This window comes from Triturus cristatus, chromosome 9 (assembly GCF_964204655.1).
Source record: "Triturus cristatus chromosome 9, aTriCri1.1, whole genome shotgun sequence".
NCBI lineage: Eukaryota > Metazoa > Chordata > Amphibia > Caudata > Salamandridae > Triturus > Triturus cristatus.
In genome coordinates, this window is record NC_140592.1 from 1,264,857,901 (window position 1) to 1,264,880,666 (window position 22,766).

Genomic DNA, 22,766 nt, shown 5'->3' on the forward strand with positions numbered 1-22,766 from the left:
ACCCTTCTGGTAGCCATGATGCCGCTGACACTTTTAGAGCGTAAGCAGATAGTGCCTTCCAGAAGGAGCTCCTAGGAGGAAAAACCCCAAAAGGAAAAAACCTTCGATGATGATGGGGAGCTCCTTGATGGCGAAGGCAAGGAGCAAAGGACCCAGCAAACTGGACCTGGAGACAGGTTCCACCAGAGGAGAAAGCAGGAAAAGGAACCGCCAACAGGAGGGAAAGCACCAACAAAGAATGGGTGAAATCAGCAGGACAACAGGAACAGCAAAACTGGAACGTCAAAAGGAAGAAGATTATCAGGAGCGTGGAAAGATGCCTTCCCAGGAATTCCAGGAAGAACTATGGTGGCTTTCAACATGGCACCCAGGGAGAGGACCACCGAAGACTGCACCGGCGGGCCAACCACTGTGAAGATTCACCTCCAAATACCCACGGCGGGGGGCGTGGACTGGCGGTCCAACATTGCGAATGCACCTTAGGCGGGCTCTCATGGCCCATATCAAAATCTGTCATTTATCCTTCCTCATTGGCCCCTTGGAGATACTGGGGACTCATGCTGGGACAACCTTCTTGGATTGCTGCTGTGTGTAGGGACAGCGGAGCACCGAGATGGGGAATTGAGGCAGTGTTGGGCTGAGGCGGAAGCAGGAGGCGTGGCGTGGCCTAGCCGTGACACCGAGGTAGGAGACCCGAGGGCTGCAGCGAACTCAGGCAGCCCACTCCCACAGAAGGGCCCCTGGGGCGAGATTGGAGCGTGCTGTGTTGTGGAGGAGGATCGTCCCTGTGGCTGCTCTGGATGGAGGGAGACGAACTTTCCCGAGAAGATCACCGAGAGTTGCGGCCGGGCCGTGACTGTAATGGCTCGGGGAGGAGGAAGCTGAGACGTCCGTAGGCGGCCTGGAGCAGGACGAGTCGAGTGGGTGCCTGAGGGTGTGTCCCCTGCTGTCGGCGGCTGGGTTGGGTTGCACAAGCAGGCACTGTCGAGTCGACTCAGCAGGCCAGGACTCGGGCAGAGGTGAGGCGACCTGACGGTAACAGACAGGAGAGTCATAGGCGGGCCTTGGTTGGGGCCTGGCAGCCTCCTGGCTCCGCTAAAGACCTGCTCCCCGGGAGATGCGCATGGGGGATGCTGCTTACCTGAGCCAACTGTCCCTGGCTGCCCAGAGACGGTCGCCCGCCGTGCAAACTGGTGAGGCTACAAGGCTGGAGGAATCCTACTGCGGCAAAAGGCCCTGGACCCCCACGTAGGCCCGGCAGGATTTCATGCTGCTACGATTGATCCTGGAGACAGAGGCCACCCTGGTTGAGTAAGGAGCCAGGGCAGCTGAACTTTGTGCCTGGGGCCCAGTTTGGGAGAACAGAAACGCGGGCGCCCGTTGGGAGGAGGGGTGGGGGTACGTTTGCCTGAGGAGGCAGCTGGGCTAGGTCCCGGTGCTGCTTGAGGGTGTGGGTCCTCCTCCCAGGCCCCCGCCATTCGAGAAGATACCTGGCTGGGACCCGGGGGTGATGTGATAGGTGCTACCCCTCCTGTGCCTGATACACTAGTGCGGCACGGAACAGGGTGCTTACTCACGGAGTGCATTGAACGCACATTGGCGGCTGCCGGTGCCCGGATCTGTGGGATGATTTGGGGCCCCATGATGACGAAGGATAAGGTGCCAGGAGCCCCCTCCAAACAGAGCACAATGGACCGCTACATGGCACGGGCCCAGGAATCAGACCCTGGTGGCTCGGCTGGCACCATGCCTGGTAATGCAGCATTGATGGCTGCCATCACAAAAGCCAGAAACACATTGGACGCCAAAATAGGGGCGGTGGGCTCGGATGTCATGCTCATTTGGCAGGACCTGCGCAACGCGGTGGATAGGATCACAGAGACTGAGACGAGGTTGTCTTGAGTTGAAGATACAGTTACCAACCTACAGAAGAAGGTACATACTCTAGAGACCCTCAGGAAAGGACTGCCGTCCCGTGTGGAAGATGTAGAGGGCAGAGCCCAAAGGAACAATCTACGCTTTGTGGGTTTCTTGGAGGGATGCGAAGGCAACGATATGGAGAACTTCCTAAGTGACTTACAGACTGGCTCCCCACTGACTCGCTATCACAATGTTTCGAAATAGAGAGGGCCCACAGGGCACTATTGCAAAAGCCACCTACGGGAGCCAGGCCGAGACCTGTCATTGCCAGGATTCTAAATTACCATGACAGAAATGTAATATTGAAACAGGCCAAACTGAAGGAGTCCCTTTCACATGCCTCTCACAGTATCATGATTTTCCCAGGCTACACAAGATTGGTCCAACCGAAACAACAATCCTTCACTGAGGCCAAGGCCCTCCTGCACCATGGAAAACATCCATATGCTCTGCTGTTCCCGGCGAGACTAAGAATAACATTTCAATCACATACACTCTTCTTTGAGTCTCCAGAGGAAGTCTTCGCCTGGGAAGACGAGACAGTGAAGCTTCGGCCCCACACGCCACCCCGTATTGAATCGGATTCATCTTCCTGTGATTTGGCCCGTAGTCAGTCAAAACCTAAAGGGAAATGGAACAGACAATCCAGATCATGAAGACGTTCCAAGTGTCGCAGTGACTTAAACAGAGGATCTCAGGGGTCCCAGAGTGAAACAACAGCTTCTTAGATATATGTCACATGGGGGTCATTTGAATTACTAGCAAATGCTGTAGTGGAAAATTAGCGATGGCTACCCTCCTCTGGAGATCTTACACAGACTCAAGGGAACGCCCTAAGCCCTAAGTCTATGGGCTGGTAATTGGGGATCCATTGGCGGGGTGGGGCGCTGGTCCCATTTGGGGTCGGCGCCGCATTCACGCCGCGACAGATACTTCAACTGTTTTGAGGTATGGGGGAGGGAGAGGAGAGGACGTTGGGAGTGTTATGTTTGATTTTTGTGCTGCACCGATTCATTATGTTACAGGTTACCATTTAGCTGAGGTCATATACCGACTTACTATACTACATCCATGCCGCCCAATGGTATGCCCACAGATTTTTAAAAAATGCCCCGGGGAGTGGGCTCCAGATAGGCAGCTGGAATTTAAGGGGTGTCCTGGTTAAAATAAAAAGGGGTGCAATTCTCCATCAGGCTAAACGTTAATAGGCCGATGTCCTGGTGCTCCAGGAGACCCACCTATTGGGCACAAAAACACCATGCCTCTCCAGATTTGGATATACTCAGGTCTTCCACTCGGGATTTACCAGGGGTTCCCGGGGAACAGCTATCCTGATAAACCACAGGGTTCCGTTTGAACATAATAGGTCTTGGATAGACACACAGGGTAGGTATATACTTATAACAGGCAGACTGTATGGGGAACAAATTGTCCTGGGCAGTGTATATTCCCCCCACCTCTTACTTGGACCCTTGTGGAGCACCTGACGACGCTCTGGACCGAGCTGCCTAATGGACTGGCGGTTGTGGATGGGGATTGGAACGATATGTTAGACCCGATAAAGACAGGTGGCGAGAGATGAGTGGGTCATATATGATGCAGGCCACATGACTAGGCTCCTTAGTGGAGGTGTTGGGTTGGACAGACACCTGGAGGGGACCTCACCCAACAGATCAGGGGTTTATGTATTACTCTGGGGTACATGATTCCTGCTCTCGCCTAGATTATATATCTGTACCCTCCAGTCACGCCCACAGGGTGAGGACTGCAGAGATCCTACCTCAGGGCTTATCAGATCACTCCCTGGTAACTCTTGGGCGTCAGATAGGCCCTGAAAGACTGGCCTTCCTTTGGCGCCTTTCACAATGGCTGTTACAGGACGAACAATATCAGACACATATGCACCTGGTGAATGAGCATTACCTAGATGGTAATGTGGGATCGGTGGAATTAGTCGAGACTTTGTGGGAGGCTATGAAGCCAACGTTCCTCGGCGTAGATATTTTCTTTTGTGCAGCACTGCGCAAGCGCCGTCGGGAATCATTACTGCGATCAGAGGCAAAACTCATAGAACTGGAGCGGTGCGGCCGAAGGGAGGATGGTGGCCAGGCGTGTCGTCAGCTCCTCCTCATGCAACAGATTCATGCAAGCGAATTACTTGACGGGGCTCGGCAGGCATGGCTCGCTTCTTGTAGTAGGATTTATCAGCGGGAGGATAAATCTAGTAAATTGTTACACCGTTTGTGCCAGAGTGCGCTTCAACCCTCTAATCTTCCAGGTATTCTCGGCCAGAGGGTGGGGTGATTAATGAGCCTGCTTTGATCACCACTAGCTTTGCAGCTTACTTTGCAGAGCTATACGGCCCCAAGGAGACTCCACCGGAAGAAATGATACAACGTTTTATATATGACTTGCCACCGATTGCTCTCTCAGATGCAGCAAGAGTGGAACTTGATGCCCCCCTCACAGCCGAAGAATTGGGTGCGGCATTGGGGGACCTGCAAACGGGCAAGGTGCAGGACCAAATGGTTTCACATGCAAGTTCTTCAAGACCTACTTCTACCAGCTTGGCTCCCATTATCTTGAGGTCGGAAACGCCGCAGTAAAATTAGGACATCTCTCGCAAGATTGGAGACACGCTGAGAGAGAAGTGTTTCTCAAACCCGGCCGACCTGCGGAACAACATGCTTCATACCGCCCCATCTCTTTATTAATTGTCAAAGCCGAAATACTCGCTAAAGCGCTTGCCAATCGCTTACTGATGCATATAACTGAGTTGGTTCATCCAGACCAGGCAGGATTCATGCCCCATAGGGCCACGCGTCACAACATTTGCCGAGCCCACAACGCCATAGCAGCACTTGACTGCTACGAGAGGCCAGCTGCATTGCTACTAGCGGTTTTTGACAAAGCTTTCGATTCCCTTAGCTGGTTCTATCTGTACTCACTTTTGCGTCCCCTTAACATGGACCCTCGCTTTTTTATCATACATCAGTTTACTCTATACTGGTCTAACGGATTCGGTGCGGTTGGCAGGATCAGTCTCACATACGTTCCCTATCGGAAGTGGCACCCAGCAGGGCTGCCCCCTATCCCCACATCTATTTGCTTTAGCGATGAAGCCGCTGGCGGCGTGGGTCAGAATCAACGCCCAGGTGCTGGGTTTTGAATGTTTGAGTGGGGTCTCTGATAGTACACCGATCTGTGCGGATGATGTTTTATTTTTTCTCACTAACCCCAATAGGACGAGCCCATTACTGCTCAGCATCATGCAGATTTTTGGTGAGACATCTTGCCTATATATGAACCCTCTTAAGTCAATCCTTTGGCCACTGATGGGGGCCAGTGAACTGGACCTATGGGCAAAAGCCGTAACGATCACCACAGACAACGTGAAATACTTGGGTGTCATTTTATCTGCCACCCTACATGCGTCCTGGGAAAAGAATCTCACCCCAAAATGGACACAGGTTAAAGAGGAGATGCGATCTTGGTCACATTTGCCCCTGTCTATATTTGGAAGATCAGCCATCTTTAAAATGGTTTCCCTTCCTCATCTGCTATATCAGCTGCAGAATCACCCGTACCCAATTTCGAATGTGTGGTTTCGTCATATTAACGCGGCCTTGGGGCAATTTCAATGGGGAAGTGGTTACGCCCGGGTGGCCCTAAGAACCTGCTTCCAGTCTACTTACTGCGGGGGAACGGTCATAGAGGACATCCAATCCTATTATGCTGCCTCTCACTTATTAGTGCTAAATGAACTGTGGTATGGGGACAGGCGGGATCCGACCTACGCCGTGGAGCACTGGCTGATGGGAGACACAACTCTTCACACCTTCCTATACTCACGACCACTGGTCTGGACCCTGCCATCAGCGACAAAAGTGGTGTTTAAAATATGGAAACAATCCCTAAGTAAAATGGAATGGTGGGGTAGACTGACGGGGGAGACTTCCTTATGGAACAATGGCCCCGTATGCCTTAATTGACTACACTGGCTGGCTTTAGGGGCTGGGACAACATCGGTATCTCCACACTAGGGGTAGTCATGCGCAGACAGACATTGAAATCGTTTCAAGATCTCCAAAGAGAGTACAATATGCCCCGCACACAGTTCTACAAATACCTTCAATTCTGACATGCCATCTCCCCCTACATCTCAAATATTGAAGCCCTGCCTGAATTCAACTCAATCAAAGCCAAGGTGTCCATGGGGGACTTAGGGGATCATAAAATAGCTCAAATGTACCAGTCCCTTGTAACTAACAGCTCCACTACACTGGACCCACTAAGAGAACCATGGATATCAGATCTAGGTCAAATTGTTGGAGACGACTGGTCAGAGGCATTGGCGTCTCCACACGGCACGGCATTTGCCTCTCGACTACACCTTACCCAGTTAAAGTACCTACACCGGGTATACTACACTAGGCAAAGGCTGTGGAGGGCGGGACTAGTGACATCCCCGGCGTTTCTGCGGTGTGGACACACGGATGGCACTCTTCTGCATACAATATGGCATTGTATGACACTCACAAAATTCTGGAGGGGAGTCACGGCGTGCCTTTCTGAGGTATTGGGGTATGACATTCCTATATCACCACGCTTGGCAATCTTGCATATCACAGAGGGGATTGGAGGCAACGTCTATAAGCGCCATTTACTGTTCTTAGGCCTCATTTTGGCTAAAAGGGATATCGCAAGATTGTGGAAGGCTTATTACCCGCCATCCCCGCTATCACTGACTGTACGGAAAAAGGGGTTGGACCACGGCATGGGTATGGAGCTACCGGTGTTTAAGGCCAGGGGATGACGCAGAAGCACCCCAAAATCTGGAAGAGATGGGCGGATTTCCGGGGCCTCTATATGGAGCCCATTACTTCGATAAGAATAGACACATAATCATTGGGATCGTAGGAAGACGGACAATGGTGGAAATGAGAGATTTATCAATACCTAAGATACTGAGGCTATGGGATACAAATGCGATTGAAAGTAACACAGGTGCAGCACTTTGGGTTTTGTTTAAAAATGTTCATGATATATTTTACTATGTAATTTCCCTATGTAGGGAACATAAATTAGATGTCAATATCAATGATACATGGTATAATGTATTGCCATCGCCCCGCAAGCTTGGTCAATCTGAATTGTATTTGGCTGTTGGCACAATAAAATTTGTTCTTAAAAAATAATACCCACGGCGGCCCGCAAGTGCATCCACCATTCTGCAGGTATGGGAACAGCATGTCCCACTGCACAGAGCGGGATGCGAGAGTCGCAGTCGGGCGGCCCGCATCGCAGCCCATAGTGTAACATGACAAGCTCACCACCATCATCAACTCCTCCAACCTTAGCAGAACCTTCCCGGATAGCTGGAACCATGCAGTGTCACAACTCTTCTGAAGAAACCCTCAGCAGACCCTAAAGAACTTAACAACTACAGACCCATCGTGCTCCTTCCATTCCTGAGTAAGATCTTGGAGAAAGAAATCAACAGGCAACTCTCCAACAGCAGCACCTCCTGGACTTCACCCAATCAGGGTTCTGCAGCAAACACAGCATCTAAACCGCCCTCTGGGGAGCAACAAATGACATCGGGTTCATCAAGGACGGAGATGAAACTGCCTCGATCATCCTCGTAGACCTCTTGGTGGCTTTTTTTTTTTTGCCTTTGACACCGTATCTCTTGACACCCTCGTCACTAGACTCTGGGACTCAGAAATTCAAGGATCCGCCCTGAGATGGATCGTCTCCTTTCTCTCCAACGGAACCCAATCAGTCAGCCTCCCCCCATACACCTCTGAACCCACGAAGCGTGTGTGCAGACTCCCCCAGGAATCCTTCCTCAGGGCAAGAATTTTCCACGAGTACATGGCACCCCTCGCTCTCATCATAAGAGCCTATGGCATCAACAGTGTCTCCTTCGCTGACACACTGCTCATCCTCTCCCTCAACGACAAGAACAACACCACCAGGACCAACTTCACCTCCTGCATGACCAATGTGGCCAACTGGGTGAGAGAGAACTGCCTAAAACTCAACACGGACAAAATGGACATCCTGATATTCGGAAGCAAGAGCTCTGACTGGGACTCCTGGTGGCCACCCGACCTGGGTCCCACCCCCACCCCCACCCCCACAGACCACGACAGAACCTTAGAATCATCATTGATGGCAAACTAATGATGAACAAACAGGTGAAAGCTGTGATCGCATCCTGTTGCCTCATTCTCAAAATGCTTCGCAAGATTTTTAAATGGCTCTCCATGCACACAAGAAGCTGGGTCACCCAGGCCCTCATAACTAGCAGAGTTGACTATGGTAAAGTAATCTACGTTGGCATCTCCAACCAACTCACGCAAAGACTCCACACCATCCAAAACAGTGCCACCAGACTCATCCTAGACGTCCCCAGGAACGCTCCCCTCACTCCCTACCTCACTGAGCTGCACTGACTACACATTCAGAAATGTTGCAAATTCAAACTGCTTGTTGACGCCCACAAAGCCCTCCACAACACCGAGCCAGCATAAGTGAACGACAAACGTCAACTCTATCATCCACCCAGTGTGAGAAAGTGGCTCTGTATATACTGTTCCTTAATAGGTACAGGGTGTACAGAGTCCACAGTCCCCAAGGGTTTAACAGAGGCTAAAGTTAGATATAACCTTACTCTCTAAAGTGGTAGCTTGGTCGAGCATTAAGGCAGTATCAGAGGACAGTGTAAAGCATTTGTTGTACACACTCAGTCAGCAAATGGTCTCACACACTCAATAACTGAACTCTAGGCCAATGGTTTATATATAAAAAATATATGCTTGTTTTATTTTAGAACCAATAATAGGTATTAAAATATACTTTCTCAGAATGAGATGCTTTTTATAAATACTTTTGCAATATGCAATTGACTTTTGTAAACAGTTACAAGTGGTTGCAATAGGCAACACTATTTTAAACACAATAATGCATTGAATTCAATGGAAGTTTCAAGTTATATGCAACAGATTACTTTTAGGATTACTTTTGGAATTCCAGGACTGGATCCTAGATTCAGTCCTGGGTCAGTACTTAGAATCAAGTGATGAAAGTCGACTTAATTACGGTGATGATTTTTAAACAATATTTAGCTATTTCAAAAGTTGACAGAAAATATTTCAGAGAAAACAGTCAATGATTCCCTATGGAAGGAAATTCAAGTTGCAGGTACAGTATGTTCTCGTTACTTTTGTAATCCAGTACTGGGTGCCTAGACTCAGTACTGGGACCTTTATCCAAAACAGGTAAGTAATTACGTTTTCAGATATTATACGATTTTTAAAGAATATGTAAAGATTGCAGAAATTGACACTTAGAAGAAATTTCACAGAAAAGCAGTCAATGATTTCCTATGGGAGAAAATTGGGTTTCTGGTAAGTACAGTTGTAAGTAGTTTTTAGAGTCAGTGCTGGGCACCAAGATCCAGCACTGGGAGCTCACCTAAGAGCAGGTGAGTATTTTCGTTTTCGTTACTCGCCTGATTTTTGGTGAATATTTTAAGATTTGAAAAGTCCACAATTAGAAGAAATTTCAGGAAAAGCCAGTCAATGTTATCCTATGAAGAAAATAGAGTTATCGGTTTAAAGGTAAGTTCTCGACTGGCAGAGATGAGGTTCTGGGCATGGACTCAGGGGTCCCCCAGGGTCAGGTAGGTACAGTTAGTTCACCTTCAGCGGCACTAGGGCGGCCGGGTGCAGAGAGAGTTAGGCCCAATGTTATCCTACGAGGGATAGGGGGGCCTTGGTTGGTGGCTGCTGACTAGCAAGCCACGCGGCTGTGGGAGCTGGGCTCCTGATCACTTACTCAGGGCAAGTGGGGAAGTAGATAGGTGTAGAGGTTGCACTGCCAGGGCCACTCGGGCGGCTGGGTGCAGGGTGCTTTTGAGCCTTCGGGCGCTCAATTGATTTCAATGGGAAATCTCCGGTTTGGAAAAAGACTGCAAGCTCGGGGACGAGGATTCTTCAGGTGCCACCACCACTTCGAGAGGTAAGTTGGGTAGTTGGAGGATAGGTAGGTACCCCGGGAGTGGGCACAGGGGGCCGCGGGGCGCCGCGTGCAGGGGTGCCTTTTGGTGTCGGAAAATCTTACCCTCTGTTGATCGCGGTAGGGGGGGCACCTTGTTCTGTGGCTGCAGGCTTCTTCAGGAGGGTCGAGGGAGGTCCTTGGGTGCCGGACTCGGGGTCACAGTCGCCGTGGGGTCGTCCTCGGGGTCTTTGTTCACTCCGGCACCGGCCAGGCTTGGCTGGTGCAGAGTGTGAAGGGTTCGCGGTTCCGGGCTGCTGCCAGGGATTAGAAGTAAGTTCTTGAGTAGAGCCTCTACTCATGGGAGTCTCAGGGGCTTAGAGTTGAAGGGTAGCCAGGTCCTCCGGGGTTTGTGAGGTTGCTGGCCACAAGAGATGCCGGGTTGGAGCAGGAGCAGGAGCAGGTTCGAGGGTCGACAGGCCGGTAGGGCTGGGGCCAAAGCAGTTGGTGTCTTCCTCTTCTCAGCAGCTGCAGGGCAGGTCTTCTGTCTTCTTGCTCTTCTTTGTAGTTTTTAGGTCTCGCCTGAGACAGCGCTTTAGCGCTGCTCTGGCGAGACTTATAGTAAGCGAGTTTTGGAAGTGCAAACAGTGGCTTTTCAGGCCTCCAAATACAGTGCATGTGCGTCGGCCGGGCGCGCGTACCATTTGGAGGCCTGAAAGCACTCGTTTGCTTTCACTTTCGCGGGCCGCACGGCCGCTTTGATGTGATCGCGATTACTTTCACACACGCACATACCCTACCACGGTCAGTCATTCCCTCGTGAGTTTAGCAGAGTGCACTTATGGATGTTTAGTGTATTAATATACTAAGCATCCTGCCTTTAGCTTTGCCTTTTGCGACGCTGCTGGTTTACAGTTTTTGCAGGGAAACACAGCACACTGTCTCCACTTGCAATAACCTTCGGTTCTCCATAAGCCAAAGTTTTACACAAATGTAATGAAGCCCTCAGGCGCTCTCATTAACATCAATTAACAAGTCGTTGTGACAAAGCTTTACAGGAACCAGACCAGCGACGCCACGTCAGCAGCAGGCAGACACAGCACACCGCCTACTACACTTTCTCTACCATCCTCCTCTCCCGTCCGTGGTTTGCTTCCTTCCAATATGGCCATATCTCCACACACAACGTAAAGTACTTTCTCTAACATCCTCCACTTTCCTGTTCCCTTTCTTTCTCTTACAACCCCTATTTACCCTCAAACTGCTTTTTTTTTTAATGAACAAAAAAATGAAGTTCTCCTTTGTTCCACGTCTCACCTCAACTAAAGCGGGCATACACAAAAACGCGACTTGCACGTTTAAAATTACCATGGCCATACGAGCCAGAGGCCTTGTTTTGTGACTGTATTTGACCTTATATAAACTTAATTCCTGGTACGTCATTGCAAATGTATACTGCCCCAAGGTTTTACTCTCCTAGAGTAATGCTGGCTACTTTCTTCTGGAAAGGATTGTAAGGAGGGAACTTGCAGCAGAGATGTGGAGTGGAAAGACAGCCAACATGCAAAGATTTGTGCGTGCCTTTTCAACCGGTCGAGATGAGTGAATTTCGGGAAATATTAATACTTAAATATATTTACTTTCGAGTCTCTTTATTTGGTTTTATAGATGGGATAGTATATATTCGTCCGGAGGCCTTTATCTGAACATCCGTCATGTATCGCAATAGCAATTAACAGTTTTGAAGCTGGGGGGTCGCGTGGGGGGGGCAAACCAAGGCTAACCTCCCCCTACCCCAATCATGAATAACAGAAAGCAGAATGTACCGGCCCAGGCGAGAGGCCAAGAGCCTGATTACAGTAAGTGGCCCATGTCAGATGTGATAATTATGTCATCCGATGAAATCCCACACAGATGTTCGGAATTTTCACCTGTTTCAACTTTTTGGGGAATGCACTCTCTCCACCCTCGCTCATTTCTTTACTGCCCTTCTCTACCCGGACACTCTCGCTCCCCTCCACCACCCACTCCTCTGTGATCTCCCCCGCCCCTCTCTGTTCTAGATATCTCCTCCACTCTCTTCCTTTCAGAGCTGTCTTTATCCACATCTCATCCACCCAGAGATCTCGCACCCCTCCTGCACTCCTCCCTCTGTGCTCGGTGTCCCCTCCACCTCTCAGAGCTCTCACTGACCCTCCGCTTGTTGTACTGGTTACCATGGTACATAGAGGCGGCTCTTTTTATTAATAAACGGTGCACTGGGTTCCACACCAGGTACTATTTTCATGATTACAAGAATTTTCACACACATTGCACCCCGTGCTGTGCGGGGGCGCCAGCTCTGTTTTCTACACAACCAGAGGGCACATGTGTGATTGGCATACTGCCAGCACACGGGCACACGTAACGCATCTCAGAATGGCATTCTCTTGTTACCTGATGTAACGCAATACGCAGTACAGGTGTGAACAAGTGTGTGTTTTATTTATGGCGCTGCGCTATCAGCGGAAACAGCGCTAACTAGAAATACAACAACTGTCATGTAGATTGTGCGACCTGGGTGTCACGGGGGTTAAATATAGAGCACTATTTATGGCCGTCTACAACAGAGTGGAAAAATCCCTTCTTCTCCGTGTTCTGTTTTCGATGGAATGGAAGGACAAGCATTTGCAATGCAATAGGTCTCGCAGTTATACGAGTTTGAGCTATTGGCATTATAAATGACAGTGCCTTTTATTTATGTTTTACAAAAACCAAACTTAAATAAAAGGCATTGTCATTTACAATGCCAATAGCTCAAACTCCTATAAATGCGAGACCTATTGCATTGCAAATGCTTGTTAATCTGGAATCTGGGGAAGGAAGGTTCAGAGTGCCCCTAAATACTAGATTTAGGGGCGTTACAGGTAGGTGAAGGGCAGGGACCAATGGGTCCCTGTCCTGGGGTGGGTACACCCCCTATCCTGCCTCTCTCCTGTGGGAGGGGGGCAGTAGCCTAGTCCTGATTGGGTAGGGCTTCCCATCTTCAAGATGGCGAGAGCCCGGGGATGTGCTTCACCTCGCCTCCCCCACCTGAGGGGTGGGGTTGGCAGGCTGGCACATCCCCTGTCCTTATTTGGGGTTTCCGGACAAGCTTCCCGCCAGAGTGGGGGGTTGCAGTGGCCTGGGGAAGCTCACAGAGGCGGCATGCCTTTGAAGCTTCCCCCTGCCCATCCTGGAGGAGGAGATTTAGCACCTCGCCCAGGATGTGCATTGTTGCAGGGGCTCTCCTACCCAGGGGTCCAGCAACATGTCTGCTGTGTGGCAGCCTAGGCAGCCTCAGAGCAGACGTGGATTGTAGGTTAGGTTTCAGGGGGCCTCTCTAAGATGCCCTCTGTGGTGCTTGGTACATTAATTCCCACACTGGCATCAGTGTGGGTTTAATGTGCTGAGCAGTTTGATACCAAACTTCTCAGTCTTCAGTGCTGCCATTATGGTGCTGTGGAGTTCGTGTTTGACGAGCTCTCAGCACCATGTACTCTTAGCTGGCAGCACTGCACTTACAGGACCCAGGAATGGACCTGGGTACTGTAGGGGCACAGGGCTCCTGCCTCTGTGCCCACACCACTGGCATAGGGCACCCAGCTAGAGGGGTGGCTGATGTATGCCAGGGCAGTGTAGGTTGTGGGCATGGCACACAGGGATGTGTGCCATGTCGACTCTCTGTTTTATCTTGTACCCAGACACTCAGCCTGCAAGAGCAGTGTGTGTGTGTGTGTGTGTTTCAGGGTACAGGGCCTCTAAGGGTGGCAGAATGAGTGCTGCAGACCTTAGAGGCCTTCCCTGGTCACAAGGCCCTGGGTGCCTAGGGTACCATTTACCCGGGGCTGACATGTGGCCAGGGTTTGCCAATTTGGGTTTTGTCTGTTAGGTAGTTTTTAGGGAAGGAACACAGGCCCTGGGCACCTGATTGGCAGGAACCCAGGGCACAACAAGGAAAAGTGCATCAGCTATCAGGCAAAAAAAAGGGGGGGGGGGTTACTGCAACAGAAACCCACTTTCCTACACCCAGACATCTACGCTCAACCTCTCTCGCCCTGGCACGTGTCCCCGCATCCACAGAAACAAGTCAGGAGGACGCGCCACCTTCATCACCCCAAGACCTGGAATGAACTTCCGCAACTCATCGGGACAGCTCCTTCGCTACTCTACTTCTGCAAGAAACTGAAGACCTGGCTGTTCAACTAGGCGCTATGCCCGGGCTATGTTCTTGTTCCAGCGCCTGGATACCCTCACGGATGATAAGTTGCGTCATATAAATTTACCTAACACCTTCATAACATAAAATAACACCACCATCACATAACAGTATTTTTCGTTGCGGATACAGCTCAGCCAGTTTACAGAATGTTCTCTCCTTGCTCTTACCTTCTAGATTTACTCATACCCGGTGCTTTAAATGGGCCGGTACTCACTGGTACTGAGTACCGGCACTTCTTAGATTTATAACTCTGAGTACCGGCACTTCTCTACTGCCCTGGAGAGTACCAGTACTCATGAGAGGTAGGCTCATTGCCTGTGCTGGTGAGCAGGAGTGGAGCGTGTCTCCGGCAGCCAAGGCGCCGCTTCTGCAGCCCCCCGATCGGAGCCCCAGCTGAGCTATTCAGCAGGGCTCATTTGAATAATGTTCGGGGCTCACCATCACGCTGTGCTTGACAGAGCAGGGTCCGTTCAGGCCCTGTGCTGTCAATCACATTCACACTATCCTGTGCATTCCTGCAAGCACAGTAATCATGTCAGTGCCCTGGCAGTGGTCAGTCCGGCCCTGGTGGCAATTAAAAAAGCCATGGTAGGTGAAGAGAAAAGATGGCTTTCATCTACCTTAGTCTTTTGTGTGTCTGCAATGTTTGTGTGTGCGCCTGTTTATGTAAGAAAAAAGAGAGCGAGAATCCAGACACTCTCAGTAGGTATTTTAAAGAAAATGGGTGGCACTTTGTTTGTACATGTCTGCCCGGCGACAAAGATTCATAAATAAGGTAAAAGGGAGGGTGGGTGGGTGAGTGGATGGATGAGTGAGCAAGGGTGGATGTAAAGATGGATGGATGGATGTATAGATGGATGGATGAGTGAAAGCATGAATGGGTGAAAGAGGGTAGATGACTGGATAAAAGGGCGGATGATGGGTGGATAAGTGAAAGATTGGATGGATGAATGAAAGGTAGGGAGGAAGGATGAAAGGGTGGATGATGGATGAGTGAAAGGAGGGATTGAGTGAAAGGGTGGATGGATGAGCGAGAGGATTGATTGATGAGGGAAAGGGTGGATAAAGAGATGGATGAGTGAAAGGATGAATGGATAGGCTTGGATATGAAGGGTGGATAGACGGAATGGTGAAAAACTGATTGATCTATGAAAGACTGAATAGACGATAGAATGTAAGGGTTAAATGGTGGACATCAGCAGGTAAATGGTTGGATGAATGGATAGATCGAAGGAGGAGACAAGAGATATCTTCTGGGGAGGGTCATAATGAGTTGCTTCATTTTCTTGGTGCCATAACAGCTTTGGTTCGACGTGGGGGTATTTTCCAGTTTCTTCCTACTCGCGTGCTCAAAAATATATAGTATTTGCCAAACAGCAATTAACAGTATGACATTAAGAAGGTGCAACTAGAGCAAAAAAAAAGAGGAAATGTTGACATATTATCCCATTTCTCTTTCATTTCGTGTCATGAGTTAATCTGCTTTGTTTATATAAACACATTTCTCATGTGTTCTGGTGTGTGCTGCAACTAATATAGAACTCGTTAGGTATCATCATGTCTTGCCCTTAGCCACGCCCCCTCACTACCCCTCTAGCTCATTTTAATGAGTACCTGCACTTATTTTTCCCATTTAAAGCACTGCTCATGCCTTTGTCAGGAGTAAACCCTCCGACCATGTAAAAGGTGGAAACGTGCCTTAAAAGGCTCCGACTTCCCCCAAACACGAAGGTTGGGGTCGGGAGCAGCCGGATGCGGAGCGAGGCTCCGAGTGGCCTCATTTCCTCGTTTTTACCGAGGGGTCCCTTCTCCTTCATGGTCGCAGTCGGTCGGCGGGTGTGTTTCGCCTCATGGCCACCAGAGGGAGCCCGGGGACCGCTTGTAAATCACCGAGCTGTGATTTTTCTATGTAAAAATATACTTTCAGAATTAGTTTCAGTGCTGCGTTCAAATCGTGCTATTAGCAACAACAACATGCTTTCTGCCCACCCAGGATCACCGGGGGTCCACCGGGGGAGGTTGGTGGAAAGGGCCTTTAATGCACCATCTACCGATGTCTTCAGAAGCAGAGGGTTACACTCCGAGGTTAAAATAACTCATCACTGCTGGGGGATACACTAACAGCTGCCCTGGAGGCCCATGCTGGAGGGGGGGTACAGGGGGTCAATGACAGTTCACAAACTAATACTTTAACTTCAGCCGGTTCCACACAAACCTTTTCCCCAAGGACGCAGGAGCCAAAATACCCACTTTAATTTACTCTAAACGTTCCTGACGTCACTCGTGTTCACACCATGATGGCATAACCCTTAGGGTGACCAGCGCTTCAAAGGGTATAAAACCGGGGCAGGCCAAGCATAGAAGCAGGATTAAAGGGTGACCAGGGGACTGGCAGTGTGGAGGCAGTGACCCTCCAAACACTACGAAACCTGCTCTGGAGGCTGCGACTAAAGCTCATGTCTCCACACTGAAGCGCCGCTACTTTTTTTTAAAAAAGTTTGACAACATGAAGTTTATTGAGGTAAAAGGGAAGGGGTAAAGAAAGGGGAAAATGCAGTAAAAATGCATATAAGATACATTTCCGAAAACCTTAAAAATACATAGTTAACAGGTCATATATATCAGTATGAAAACTGAATGCATAATACAAGTCTGGCCAAATACCTAAAAAATGCAAAAATACAATGAAAGTATCAATATAAACAGGAGAGGGCGTGGCCTGACAGCATGGCCGGCTAGTCGCATATCTGCGTAGCTCCTGCCCCACCAGACGAAATCCTACTGTAATCCTGGCGGAATTGTGAGCCTTTACACACTATCCGGCATCGGAGTACCCCCCCCGACCCAAACGATCCCTGTTGGGGCGTGAGAGGACGGCCCGCGGCTGGAGAAAGCAACTTCGGACCCCCGGAGACCCGGTGGAATGAAAAATTGTCTAGCAAGCGTGACCAAGAATTTTCAATTTTATTAAGGACACGGAGGCGAGGATTATGCTTCTCTATCTTTACTGAAATCAACAGCAGCCAATAAACAAACTTTAAACTGGCATGACCCCGGAAGGTAAACCCCTTCCTGTCTGTGCACCAATCACTGTACAGTCCGCCACAGAAGTACATATGACGCCGCCATAACGTCCTCTTTCTTTGCAATCATCTCCAACAGTCCAACCAAACTGGAAACTCCACGTGACGTAGATCCGTGTCACAACCGAAACTGTCGTCAAAGTTCATAGAACCACGTCCTGCAGATGCCGTAACTCCAGGAACTCAGGTTTGCTTGTTCTGGTCACCTGCAATGGAAACTGACATCGTAACTTCCATTCCAAAATAATGGAACTACAATAAACATAAAAGAAGTTCAGGGCGGGTAAAATGCCTTATAAAATTATACAATATTGTCACTGACATTGTAGCCTGGGTGGGATAATCCTCGCCTCCGTGTCCATAATAGAATTGAAAATTCTTTGTCGCGCTTGCTAGACAATTTTTCATTCTATGTCAGTCCACGGAGGCTCTGATTATGCTAGTTTAAAGTTGTTCTACCACCGCTGACACCACATCCACAATAGGTTTATGATAAAACGTCTTAAATGTGGACTCAGCAGACCAGTCCGCCACGGTCATGATATCTTGCAACCGGGAACCTGCCCCAAATGACTTGGAGGCCATAGCTCCCCTAACCGAATGAGCTCCAAAAATGGAAGTATCCACCCCCGCTAGACCCAGTAACCAAGTGACCCACCTGGCCAGGGTTGCAGAAGCGACTGGGCGAAAAGGTCTCTGAAGTGAAATTAATAATTGGCCTAACGCATCAGTTCTAAATTCCCTAGTACAGTCTTCATAAACCTTTAAACATTTGACCACACATAATTTGCTGTGATGAGGAAAAGCAGGATAAGAAATACAATGTGAATGCGTTTTTGTGCGCCTTGAAATCGTAAAGGAAACTCCCGAAGGAAGGAGTAAATACTCTACCTGCCAAATCCAAGGCCCGTACATCCGACACTCGTCTACATGAGATCAGACACAGCAAGAGTGTCAATTTTGCTGATAACTGCTTTCTAGACAATGCTTCATTATTCGGCCAGCTTATCAAAAAACGCAATACCACAGAAACATCCCAAAGTACATTGTACCTAGGCTGAGGAGGATTCACCAAACGAATACCTCGCACCACCTTGCAAACCAGAGGATGTTCCCCCACCGGTTTGCCCTCTACGTGTGGATGTCCCGCCGAAATCGCTGATCTGAAGTTATTCACCGTCCTATAAGCTAACCCAGATTTGGCTAGCTGCGACAAGAAATTTACAATCATATGAATGTCGGATCCCATAGGATCACCCTGTCGTTCACCACACCAACTAACCCATCGTTTCCAAGCGGATCCATATCACTTGTGTGTGGAGGGTGCCCAAGCTTGCGATAAGAAAAAGAGAGTGTCCTGTGAAACTCCCGGCACCTGCCAACGATGCCTGTAAGTCTCCAAGCCATGAGGGCTAACTGGTCTTGTAAGACCAACGGGTGCCGAAGCCCCTGCGGATCCGTGAAGATGTCTGGAAACGACCGAATTCGAACCGGAGGGGCACACGCCAGTGTCAAGGCGATCGGAAACCACGTTTGTGCTTTGCAACATGGTGAAATTAGAATAACTTCTGCCTTCTGTCTGCGGACCGGTGCCAACACCCTTGGGATCATGGCAATCGGTGGAAAGGCATAAATAATGTCCGTCGTCCATGACTGAAGGAAGGCATCCGAGCCGACCGCTAACGGGTCTGGCCGCCAACTGTAGAACAGTGGAAGTTGTCTGTTGAGTCTGGACGCAAACAGGTCCAACACACAAGGACCCCATTTGAGGTCCAAAGTCCTGAAAATCCTGGGATGCAGCTTCCAATCGCTGCCGTCCCATAAGTGTCGTGAATTCCAATCCGCAATCACGTTGGATGACCCGGGAATATATTCCGCTGTCACCACTATGCGATGGTCCATGCAATAATGCCAGAAGTCCTTGGCGATTTCCGCCAGGAGACGAGATCTGGTCCCTCCGAGGCGATTTATGTAACGAACTGCGGACACATTGTCCATGCGGAGGAGAATGCAACAAGAAACCCGCTGAGGGGCCAGAGTGCGAATCGCAAATGAGCCCGCTAGAAGCTCCAAGCAATTGATGTGCATTTTCAATTCCTCCCGGGACCACGACCCCCTGTTTCCAGAGTTCCACAACGGGCTCCCCAGCCCCAGCGACTGGCATCCGACTCTATCACTACATCCGGACTGGATGAAAAGATTGCTCTGCCATTCCAGGCATCCATATGCTCTAACCACCAATTCATCTCCGTACGAGCCTCTGTGGAAAGAACAATCTGTTGCGCGTACGAAAGGCCCTTGCGCAGATGTAAGATTTTTAATCTCTGTAGGGCCCTGTAATGTAAGGGCTCCGGAAATATCGCCTGAATGGAGGCTGCCAGAAGGCCTACCAGGCGAGCTAGCATCCTCAATGATATTGTCGGAGAGGCAAGCGCTCTCCTCAACTCTTTCCTGATCGCAACTCTCTTCTTGAGAGGAAGAAGTAATTGTGTCGTGAGAGAATTGATTTGAAAACCCAAAAAATCCATTATTTGCGATGGGCTCAATAACGATTTCTCCAGGTTCAGCAGAAATCCTAATTCCTGCAGAAGTTGAATTGTCCATGAAAGGTGTACTAACAACAGATCTTTCGACTGCGCCATAATCAAAATATCGTCTAGATAAATGATCAGACGCACCCCCCTTTCTCTCAACCACTGCACGACCGGTCTCATGAGTTTGGTGAAACACCAAGGGGCGGATGAAAGGCCAAAGGGCATGGCAGAAAATTCGAACCATTGGTCGCGCCACAGAAACTGAAGAAAACGCCTGTGTGGTGGGAATATGGGTACCGCCAGGTAGGCGTCCTTCAGGTCCAAGCGAACCAGCCAGTCGTTTTCTAGAAGGATGTCCCGCAGAAGGTGTATGCCCTCCATTTTGAAGTGGCGATACACCACCCATGCGTTGAACTCCCTGAGATTCAACACCAAACGGAACCCCTGATCCTTCTTGGGAACCAAGAAAATCTTCGTTACAAAGCCCTGATTGTGTGGAGCAGACCCCACGATTGCTCCCTTGTGGATCAAAGCCTCCACTTTTTTGTCGATGAAACTCTGCTCTAGTAGGGTAAAATGTAGGGGTCCGGGCACGTGAGTCTGTTTCGGAGAGGCATAGAACTCTATGTGAAAACCCTGCACTGTTTGTAAAATCCAGGGATCGGACGTGAGCTCTTGCCACCTGTGAAGGAACAATGCAATACGACCTCCCACCATACATTCCGTGGTACTTAAGATCTTTACCTGAATAGGAGCCATCTCCTGCTGAATTCTGCTGCCCTCTGTAGACTCCTCTCTGGCCTCTACCTCTACCTCCCCTATTGCGGGAGGGATAGAACTGTGGCTTCTGGCCACCTCTGCCTCGTTGCTCTGCTCCTCGTGAGGTCTGATTAAAACCTCGGCCGAACTCTCGACCTCGTAAGCGGCCGGCCCTGTCAAAAGCACCCGTGTGGAATACTTTTTTAATGTTCGCCTGAGCCTTTTCCAAGGCCGAAAACGTGGCCACGTATTTCCCCATTTCTTTTACAAATTTGTCCCCGAACAGCATGTCGTTGGCAAGGGAACCTGGTTCCGTTGTGGCCATCTCCGCTGTTAGAAATGGGATTTCTGGCTGGCTAAGGCTTGCGCCAAAGTCAGGCAGAAACCACCACTCTAGTCAGGGCTGGGGAGTTACACGCCAAAGATAACCCCTGCTCACCCCCTTGGTAGCTTGGCACGAGCAGACAGGCTTATCCCTGAGGCGATGTGTAAAGCGTTTGCGCGCGCACCCAACAACAACACCCAAGGCCCACCACAAAGGAAACTCCACACAAGGTATTATATAAAAATAACCTTTGTATTATACACAACACATTAGATAAAAACACACACTTTACAATGTGCCAACAGGCACGGGCAGAATTTACAAGGGATTATATATACAGGGGACAGGGCCACATGGACCACTGTCAGGAATTAGCACTTTTTAGAACATAGGAATAATACTGTAGTACAAAATAGCAAATGTAGCACACAACCAGTAACTACTGGTAACCAGAAAGTACCACCTACGCAACCCTAACCACCTTAGGAGAATATTGCGCAGGGAATCAGGACCTCACTAGCACCACCTGTGTTAGGGAGAAAACAACCACCTAAGTATCCCAATACCTGTAGGGGTCTAAGCACCTAAACACATGATGCATAACATTCAGAGGTGTAAAGCAAAGCACATGACGCATAAACACATTCAGAGGTGCAGGAAAGGTACAATGGCGCAAAAACACATTAGCCACTATCTGTGGCAGTCCCTGGGCCAACTGGCCTTGAAGGGGCTAGGACGCCCTATGTCCCAGTAAAGCTGCGCCAGCCAAAATGTAAATTATCCCCAACCTAAACGTGGCAGTTGCCCACTAAGTGCTGGGCAACTGGAGAAATGCTGGGGCCAACGTTGGAGCCTCCCAGGGCTCTACATATGCACCACTTGGGACCCCCTGAGCCCCTCGGGGCTCTACAACACGAAATGCCCCCTAGAGCCTTCGTGGCTCTGAACAAATATCTGCCCCGTCGTGGGAGCCTCACGGGCTCTAGCAAAAAGGTGGGGGCGACGTTGGAGCGGCCCGCTGCCTTCCGGGGCCGCTCTGCTGATAAAATAAAAATGCCCCCTAGTAGTTGGAGCCTCGTGGGCTCGGAATCCAATGTGCCCTACTCGTGGGAGTCCCTTTGGACTCGAAGATGATGCCTTTGCTGGTACGGCGGCCGCTGCCCACTGTCAGGCGGGGCGGCGGGGCAGCGGGGAGAAGGAATGAGGACTACGCTCGCCGACCTGGACTTCGATAGGGGGGGGGGCGGGCACCGAGAAGCATGCCCCGACACACCCCCAACCACCCAGTGGCCGAGCCCCACTCACCGGCAGCACCACGTTGGAGTCCCCCTCTGGGACTCAGGACAACCACTCACCGGGATGAAGGCTCCCTCCGGGCGACGCGGGGCTCTCCTTCACCGACGGAGGCGGGGTAGGCTCCCGCCCTCCGTCCGGATTCCGGCTGACGCTCGTCTTGCTGATCACAGGAGCGCGGGGTAGGCTCCCGTCCGCTTCCTGTTTTGAATGAGGCCCCGCCCACGTCCCAACCAGGACAGCCTGACTTCCTGTCCCAGCCCGGGCCGCGGCGGTGATCCCAACTTCGGCACAAAGAGGGGTAGGCTCCCTCGTAATAAGTAATATACGGTGGGGTGGGCACCCGCCGTAAGAAAATAATTAAATAAGCGGGGTAGGCACCCGCAAGCGCACCACAATGCCGGGTGGGCACCGGCCTCCAGAATAAAGCGCTCCTAGCGCTACGGCCAACGTAAAGCGCTCTAGAAGCACTGGGGGCACCAAATAAAGCGCTCCTAGCGCTAAGGCAAATAAGAAGCGCTTCCAGGCGCTCTGGGGACACAAATAAAGCGCTTCCAGCGCTGTAGGATGAAAAGCACCACAAAGTCCAGCAAAGTTCTTCCCTGCAT